This window comes from Crinia signifera, chromosome 3 (assembly GCF_055691185.1).
Source record: "Crinia signifera chromosome 3, ASM5569118v1, whole genome shotgun sequence".
NCBI classification, from domain to species: Eukaryota; Metazoa; Chordata; class Amphibia; order Anura; family Myobatrachidae; genus Crinia; species Crinia signifera.
This window is the reverse complement of record NC_139219.1, coordinates 171234441-171244154: the sequence shown is the minus strand read 5'-3', so window position 1 is coordinate 171244154 and position 9714 is coordinate 171234441. Positions and strand designations below refer to the sequence as shown.

General features: G+C 43.0%; 1 long non-coding RNA gene across 1 annotated transcript; it reads left to right on the top strand.

Annotated features, from left to right (window-relative positions):
- The first annotated feature begins 4471 nt into the window (after positions 1–4471).
- Positions 4472–9226, top strand: LOC146062614 (uncharacterized). The gene is made up of 3 exons (XR_014471420.1): positions 4472–4543; positions 7021–7218; positions 9099–9226. It is a non-coding gene; the product is annotated as an uncharacterized LOC146062614 (long non-coding RNA).
- The last annotated feature ends 488 nt before the right edge of the window (positions 9227–9714 follow it).

The following is a 9714-nucleotide window of genomic DNA, read 5'->3' as shown; positions in this document are numbered from 1 at the left end:
TGAGGCTGGGTTTCAGGTTTCAAGGACTGAAACACACTAGCAAAAATGTATATTAAAATAATCTTTTAGTAAATGTGTGTTTCAGCCTTGGAAACCCAACATTGTTTGAGATCAATTTTTAACAATTTGAAAACAATAAAAAGTGCAATGGCTTTTTGCCTTAAATACGCCAACGCCATCAGGGATTTGCCCATAGTAAAGAAGTTGTTGGAGAGCTATTGCAATGCAGGATGTTCAACTACACAAAAGAAAAATCTGAACCTACAACAAGGAAGTAATAGAACACAAGAACATGCACTGAAACTGGAGGGAGGTAGGTTCAGGGGAAATGTTAGAAAGAATTACTTCACAGAAATTGTAGTGGTTAAGTGGAATAGCCTCCCAACAGAGGTGGTAGAGGCTAAGACAGTAGAACAATTTAAACATGCTTGGGATAGGCATATGAATATCGTTACAAATAAATAAGGATTAAAAAGGGTTGAGATTACCTGAAGGATACAAAGGGGCAGACTAGATGGGCAAAATGGTTCTTATCTGCCATCAAATTCTATGTTTCTATGTAACTGCTGTGGAATGCTGGTTTGCAGTTTACATGGTCTTGGGTTCAAATCCTAAAGCACATTAGTGTTATTTATTGTGGAAGTGCAGAAGAAATGTATAAAAAGCTTACTATCTGCTTCACACTATATTACTGGCACACAATAACTAATCTCACATACAGGGCAGGATTAAAAGAGGAGCAAAGGGGGTCAGTACCCCTGGGCCCCCACTAGCTAGGGGCCCCCTGTGGTTGGCATGTATTTTTAAAGAAACAAACATGTATATTTTTGTTAGCTAAATTTTGTGCATGGGAATGGGGTAGTGCTGCAGCTTCACCTATCTACCAATGTAACAATGATTAATGGTGCTGAGCATCGGGAGCCGAGGCACACTGACTGCACAAGTGTGCAGTGCATTACCGGGAGTTGACTATTAAGGGGGTGTTTATGTTCAACAAAATGTCAAGCCACCGGATGTTTACTGCTACCGGTAGCTAATGCCTGGTGAATAGTGCACCGGTGCATAGACATTCTTTCTTTAAATTTTCTTTCAGTCTTTCTTATATAGGAAAGACTACATGGACAAATAAATTGGTATATAACAAAAGTTGAATTGCAGGTCAAGTTATAGCATATTCTGTACATCTTCCCTGTATGAGGATGTCCGAATGAATCTCCTGAGAGCATAAATTGACAGGTTGTACAGGAACACCTGAAACAACCATGTTGAGTCCCTCCAAGCCATTTCTGCGATATCGGACCCGGATTAAAGCTGTTATTAGTTTATACGAGCAGGTCTTTAAGACTGCAGCCTTTAGAATAACAGGGCATAACCCTATGCTCAGTACGGGGAAGCGATTTATCGCTATTAATAATAGCCCAATTATACTTAACCAGGGCCTTAGTGCAGACAGAAGCTGAATTAAAGTGATTGACCCACGGGATTATTTTGGAAAAAGATTTATACCTAGGTTTAGTCTGCAACAAAGAAACTCGATCTTTTGTGACTCACAAATAGAACGATATTGTTTTGTAACCTGATGAAAATTTATTCCATAAATTGAAACGTTCTTTCCTTGTGATCCTTGAAAATTGGCCACGAGTGCTGTACCTTTGTCTATTTAGAATCTGCTAATGTGAAGGCACCGGCTCCTGCTTATTTGTTACAGGGAGTGCCAAACCCCCGCTGGATATATATATATATATATATATAAATATATATATACACTATATATATATATATATATTATATATCCCCTGCAGTTACCTATTGACCAAGTTTATACTGCCTTTACTCTGTGTTTTGACAGTGTAATATTCTCCCATGCAGTTTGCAGCCAGTAATGACAAGTGCAAGGGGGCCCCCCTGTCTAAAGTGCCTCGGGTCCCCGGGTCCCCGAAGGCTTAAACTGGCACTGCTCACATGCCATTGTTACTATAGTATACTGCTATTATTTATTTATTTATTTATTAACAGTTTCTTATATAGCGCACACAGATTCCGCAGCGCTTTACAGAGCATAGTTATAATCAAAAACACATAACAAATTACAGTACAAGACAGTTTAGGACAAGTACATGGTTAATACGGATAGTTGCATCAGGGGACAGGACACTGAAGCAATCATCAGGGTGGCAGTGGTTTATATATTCTAAGAAAGGCACATGAGGAGAGAGGGCCCTGCTCGTGAGAGCTTACATTCTAAAGGGGAGGGTTAGACAGACAGGGGTGACACAGAAGGGGAAGAAGTGGGCATAAACAGTAGGTTAGGATGAGAGATGGTCGGGTTTTATGCAGGAGGGTGGGAAGATGACAGCTTAGTCTTTGATATTTTAAGTCTAAAGAAGCGCTGAGTCATCCAAGAGTAGACAGCAGAGAGACAGTTGGAGATATGAGTGAGGATAGAGGGAGAGAGATCAGGAGAGGAGAGGTAGATTTCAGTGTTATCAGCATAGATGTGATAGCGGAAGTCGAGTGAGCACATAAGCTCACCCAGAGAGGATATATAGAGAAAGAGGACACCTACTATCAATGGAAGAACAGGAGAGGTGAGATCATTAGAGGTACAGCTGGTCATTTTCAAAACTGACAGTACAAGCTTTAACAGTGATAGTAAAAGTTGTTTGCAGAAGTAAAATGCTGATGTTATGGTTGAATTGCCAGATTAAGCAGCCAGGAGTAGTATGTTGTGTGAATGAATTTAACACACTCAAAGCAGACTTTGGTTTTCTCCGTTGTTGTTTTGTCCTTCTGTTACACTTTGGTTTAACGCTGGTATAACGCTGTAGTTATGAATCAGTTTTCCCACTTTAATAACGGCCCACTTCAATCTAGGCCCACAGATAAAATCGGCCCACAGCCTATCCGGCCACAGCCGTATGCAATGACTACTTAAGTACTCTAACAACGCATGAGTTCCCAATTCCCAATAATTGGAATCCACTCGCTCAGTCCCCACCCCCTACAACACATAGCAATAAAAGTGGCTTAGAAAAACAAAACTAGCATTCCAGGATACTATATATCACTTAGAATAAAAATAAATTCCCCCCTACACACAGGCTAGGTACTGTTGTAAAGTACACAGAGGAGATGTTCAGTGTGTTACCTAGTAGAACAAATCAATCCCACACAATAGATGTAATGCTCTGCAGTACAGAGGAGATGTTCAGTGTGTTACCTAGTAGAACAAATCAATCCCACACAATAGATGTAATGCTCTGCAGTACAGAGGAGATGTTCAGTGTGTTACCTAGTAGAACAAATCAATCCCACACAATAGATGTAATGCTCTGCAGTACAGAGGAGATGTTCAGTGTGTTACCTAGTAGAACAAATCAATCCCACACAATAGATGTAATGCTCTGCAGTACAGAGGAGATGTTCAGTGTGTTACCTAGTAGAACAAATCAATCCCACACAATAGATGTAATGCTCTGCAGTACAGAGGAGATGTTCAGTGTGTTACCTAGTAGAACAAATCAATCCCACACAATAGATGTAATGCTCTGCAGTACAGAGGAGATGTTCAGTGTGTTACCTAGTAGAACAAATCAATCCCACACAATAGATGTAATGCTCTGCAGTACAGAGGAGATGTTCAGTGTGTTACCTAGTAGAACAAATCAATCCCACACAATAGATGTAATGCTCTGCAGTACAGAGGAGATGTTCAGTGTGTTACCTGCATGTTGTTATAATACAGAGATGTGTATAACCGCCAATCAACAATGCTCATTGGTAACGATCCGATTGGACACATTGGTAAATGCATTTGGAAGAGGCCAACTACTGATCTTCCATCCACTCTAACAAAACACAGTGTTCCCTGAAGTGATCTTATTGTTTGGCCCTAAAATTAACAGATCTCTTATAATTTGACCACCTGCATGTAACTTCAAAGGTAAATTGAGACACATACCTCCAAATGTCCTAAGAAAAGCTTCAGTAGGTGAGTCAAAGGAACGCACTTATTGAATAACTGAAGAAGGTGTACCATTTAGAGCAGTTAGTTCATTGAAACGTAAGCCATGAGACTGACTAATCTCATTTGCAATGTGCACTTTCCGTAACTAACCTGCATTCTGAAATGCTTTCTTAAACAATCACTAACTTCATAATCATAACATGTGGACACTGTATAGCTGCCTTGTTGCATGAAATTTGTATTTTACACAGCGTTAATGCAGTGGGGTGAATCACCCGTGACTTGAACGGTTAAAAACACTTTTATGCTGCAAAGTTACAAAAAAGAAACTCTTTGGATGAATTAATCACATGGTTCCCAGGGGAAGTAGCCTTCTGCTACGTAGCAGCATTAAAAACAAAACAAACAAAAAACAAAGATGAGGAGATAAGATGGATAGATGTTTTATTCCTTTGCTTATAAAGTAAATGCAATATAAGCCTGTTCCCTTTTATGTGAACAACGCACGATAACATCTCATTTTGAAAGCCTATAGAAAGCAATGAAGCTATGAGGAAAGAGGAAATAAATGACAATGTGAGTATGCGTTTACTTAAGCAGGAAGTTTCTAGATGTGCTTGGCTAATCAGAGGTCAGTAAGTAGAAGGAAGAATCAAGTTACTTTGGGTTTATTTCCATTGTTTATTAACAGAATATTCCTATGTCATCTTTATTCGATTTCATATTTACTTTTGTATATTTACTCTGGTATGTGATATGTATAATAAACATCATTTTATACAATCATTTTTTCCTGGGATGGCAAGATTGTGGCAGCTTAAGGGTGTGTAATAAAAGCTGGGCCATATACAATTTCAGAGGTCTTTGAAAGAAGAAAAGAGACAGATTTACAATTGTTTTAGCTACAATGGTGCAACTGAATGATGCGAACAGAAAGGAATGAAAATTGAAGCTCTGCAGATTGATTGATTAATAGCACACAGATCACATAAAAATGATTTCTGTAAAAAAAGAAAACAAGAAAATGGCTGCTGAGCAAGTCGGGAATATGTGTTTTAGCATGTAGAGTTGGGATTGTGGGAGAGCAATCTATTCTCATTTTTATGATGGTCATTGACCATCATGGCCCTTATTCTGATCGGTGCGGTAATATCCGCGTGCGTTCGCCCGCCGATGTTTTGTGTCTGCGCATGTGCAGAGGCGTCTCTGCGCATGTGCGAGCGGGGCGTACGGCCAAATCCCGCATGATATGTGAACACTCCGAACAGGGGGTGGAGAGGGGCGTGAAGGGCTATTTGGGCTCATTACCATATGCATACGCCCCGCGTTTCATGGGAGTTCCCATGAAAACGCTGGGCGTACGTATGGTAATGCGGCCGTGACGCACGTGTAGGGGGCGGACATATGACATCGCCGGATGTCAGCTGCCCGCCCAGATCCCTGCTTTTGCACGGAAAAATGTCCGTGTGGTCTGAGGTTGCGGTTGCTGGTGGAGCACTCGGTCCTGCATTCGATGGTCTGCGACCATCGAATGATGGGGGAGGTTCCCTTAGATGGAGGAGGCGTATTCCGTGAAAAATACACGTGCGGTCCGTTCGGCCAGCTTCTTACCGCATACGGACGGAGTTGGCGATCCGTATGGAAGGCGGGGTTTCACACGCACGGTCCTGGCCGCACCGATCAGAATAAGGGCCCATATGACATGCTCCAAGTTAATTGCTATTATACAATAATACAATATTATATTATATAAAAATATGCAAAACAAAGTAAACCATAATAGTGCTATTAAAAAAAATAATCACATATTACATATATGGAGCGCACAGGATACACTACAATATATACTGCTTTTTGGCTTAGGGGTCCATTTATGAAGGATCGCATTTACAATGCGATCTGGGTGGCATATTACTGCCCAGGATCACATTGTAAAATGCTATCCTCTTATTGCCGGTATGTATTATTCCCCAAACGCAGGGACAGGGCTCCAATGTGCTGAGCCAGGCGCTGGGGGGATCTGCATCTGCACATGTGTGGTTAGGGATGACCCTGCTGACCGCACTGCCCCAGCTGCATTGTAGTCCATAGGCTAAAATGGGCTACCACCATCTAAAATGTCTGTAGCCCAGGCACACGAAGCGAAGCTGCCCAACGTTGTTACATCGGGCCGCTTTGCATCTCTCATAGTAAACTATGGGGGATGCGGCCGTTGGTTGTGCAGGAGGGATTGCAGCAGGGATTGGAGATTCCTGCTGCGGTCCCTCCTTATAAATTCGGGTTTTTGGGGTTTTGGCCACAAATATTGAATGATAAATGGGCCCCATAGTGAGAATCCCAGGTTTTTGGCGCTTGGCCAAACTCATTTGTATGAAAGGAACCAACCTGCCAATTTCACTCCGAGTAGACAACCCAAATTAAATCTGAATGGTGCAACCGGGAAATTTACTTCTGGGATGCACATAGAAGCTTCTTGTTGGGCAGACATTGCTGCCTAATGCATGATGATGCCAGTGTAGGAGGGAGGCGATCCAGATGTATACACACAGTTGGGCTGAGGAGAAAAGCTGCAGTTCCAGAGGGTGGAGAAAAGTGCCAGTGCCATTGGTCAGAGTGAATGTGGGGATGAGTGCAGAGGATGGAAGATAAGAATACCAGTGGTTTGAGGGGAACAGTGCCAGTGCCAATGCCAGTGGTGAGAGTACCATTTTGTTTGAGATCATGTGTCACTGGAAGGATGAGGTCTGGGCGCTATTACATGAGAGAGAAGAGGAGGAAATAAAATCCTAAATGACAAGCACTGTTAAGGATGCCATGATCTATGGCAACACTGCAAAGATCCTGTCCAGCAGGAGTATTGTGAACACAACAGCAATTTCTTAACAAACTTAAGTCCTATAAGAAACAGAATACAAAGGTCCATAACCACTATCACAATTGCAGTGGTGTGGGAAGGATGGAGTGGCCCTTACATTATTTATGCAGTACCATTTTTGGGCACTATGCAACATCTTCATCCAGTAATACTGGCACACTGTCTGCAACACCGATAGGCATGCCTTAATCAACTCTTGATTGCAGCCAGCAGAGACTGGCGTCATCGCAGATCTTCGTTGATGATACCGATGATTATACAGACTCATTTGCCACCATCATGGAACTGAACACTGATGTAGATGTGACACCACTATCGCAGAGCCAGGAGTCCCAGCCACAGACCCAGGGAGACAAACCTGCCCTATTCAGTAACAGTAAGTTCCCTTGCATTAACGTTACTAAAAGTTCTGTGCAGTGCTAACCTATGTGATTTGCAATTTTATCGGTACATTGCTCAATATTAAACAAATGTTGCCTTGCTAATGATAAGGTGCATTGTGCTAAAATGCATATGTATCTGTTGCATCATTCGAATTAGCATTAGAGGGTGGTAACCACAAGCAGGGATTTGTTGATATTGCTGTTCTTTCATTAGTAGTACAGTTTACAATCACGTATTGTATACATTGGGCCTGACTCAGAGTTGATCGCAAAATGCTAAATCTTTCTCAAATTGGCAAAACCATGTCCACTACAGGTGGGGCAAATGTGCAGAGAGTTATGCTGTGTACACACGGTGAGATTTGACATTAGATTTTGACTATATAGTCAAAATCGAATGCAGATCGCATGATGATTGCACAGTAGTTTTACCTTGCGATCCCGATGCGTGCTCCGGTGACAGCACAAATCGAAACTCAGCTAGACAGGGCTGCAATGACTATATAGTGCAAATCAAATGTAGATTGTATGAATTGTATGTAGATAGTACAGAGATAGCAAAGATTGCCTAGCACTCAAATCTTAAATCTAATAGCAAGGAGCTCTCACCGTGTGTACACACCATTAGATTTTGTTATTTTGTTTCTGTGCAGGGTAAATACTAACTGCTCTACTTGTAAACTGCAATTTAGTTTGAACACACCCCACCCAAATCTAAATGCCTCTGCACATGTTCCATTTGCCCTACCTGCAGTGCAGCATGGTTTTGTCCATTAGAAAAAGAGTTTGCATTTGCAATCAACTCTAATACCACTTTCACATCGCAGACCCGTTTTAAAAACCGGTATTTTAAACCGGTAATTAAAACGGGTCAGAGCCTTAATAGTGGCCAGATTAACGTTTTAAATGCAGGTTCAGTGTCATTACACATTGCAGTTGAAACGTTTCATTCTGAACACGTTTCAATGCAGAGTGTAATGCACTGATCAGCGCCATCCCCGGTGCTCGTCCGTGCGGCGCGGAGGTACCTGTTAAGGGAGAGCCTGGAGGTCCCTGCGCCTGCGGCGCTGAGTATGATGCTGCCGGGGTCCCTGCAGTGAAGTGGAAATAACGCGCTATCTCCGCTGGAGATAGCGCGATTATTTCCACTTCACTGCAGGGACCCCGGCAGCATCATACTAGGCGGCGCAGGTACCTCCGCGCCGCACGGACCCCCCTGCCAGCTCCCGGGGAGGTCTTTTAACGGGAGACATCAGAAGCAGCAGCGGGAATATGGCCTGAACACGGGGGAGACATAAGCTGCCAACAGGGTATGACACAGCTGCCAACATGAGTATGACACAAGGTGACGCCTGGTGCTAGTCCCGGGGAGGTCTTTTAACGGGAGACATCAGAAGCAGCAGCGGGAATATGGCCTGAACACGGGGGAGACATAAGCTGCCAACAGGGTATGACACAGCTGCCAACATGAGTATGACACAATGTGACGCCTGGTGCTAGTCCCGGGGAGGTCTTTTAACGGGGGGGGGGGGCAGCTGCAAAATTGTCCGGGGGGGGGGGGGGGCGCTATCAGTGCTTGTGCTTGTGTTGTTTGCCTGAAATACCGTTTCAGACAAACTGCACACATTCACATTGCACAAAAAACGGCAAGGAACCGTGTAGGACTCTGCTTTTTACACGGTTCGAAATGCCAGTTAATTTAAAACGGTAAATTGCCTGTGGTGCATTCACAGTGCACCCTTAAACGTTTTAAAAAGGGAAAAAAACGGCAATATACCGTTTTAAAAGTGCGATGTGAAAGGGGTATAAATTAGGCCCATTAATTGAACTTTTGTGATGCTTACATTTTTTCTTTGTTTATTGTTTTCTACAGTCCCAACAAGAAGATGCCCAAACTGAGGTAGCTACAAGACCCATGAGTAATATCCTGTATGAGCAACTATGAGAGCTGTTTTCGAATGGCAGGCTCCACTGCAGTGATTCGTGGCCCCTCCAGCAAGCCTGAGCCCGGGTAATTAGTACCTGCTCCCCCCCCTCTCAGCAGCCCTGAATATACCTGGCTTTATGGCTGCATGTAGCAGTATATAGTGCTGCACATATGTATAATGTCTACATGAACCCTTGGGCTTATATATGTGTGTGTCTGTGAGAATCTGGCTCTGGTATTAGCAGGGCTTAAAGTGGTCCTGGGGAGGTGGTGGAACTCCGTTCCCCTAACACCGACCCCCCCAGCCCTCCTCCATTAGGCAGAGCCTAGACCAGTGCCAGGGAATTTGTACCCTACCACTTATAAAAGGACAATGGTCCCACAACACACGGTAGCACACTCGTATACACATTACACCGCAGGTAGTGCCCTAGATTCATATTAAATCACACAGTAATGCCCCTTATACACATAATGTGTACAGTTGTTCATCTTCACTTTACATTACATACACCGTGCTAGAATAAGAAGCTGCTGAGACAGGCTTTTCTGTTGGAATTGC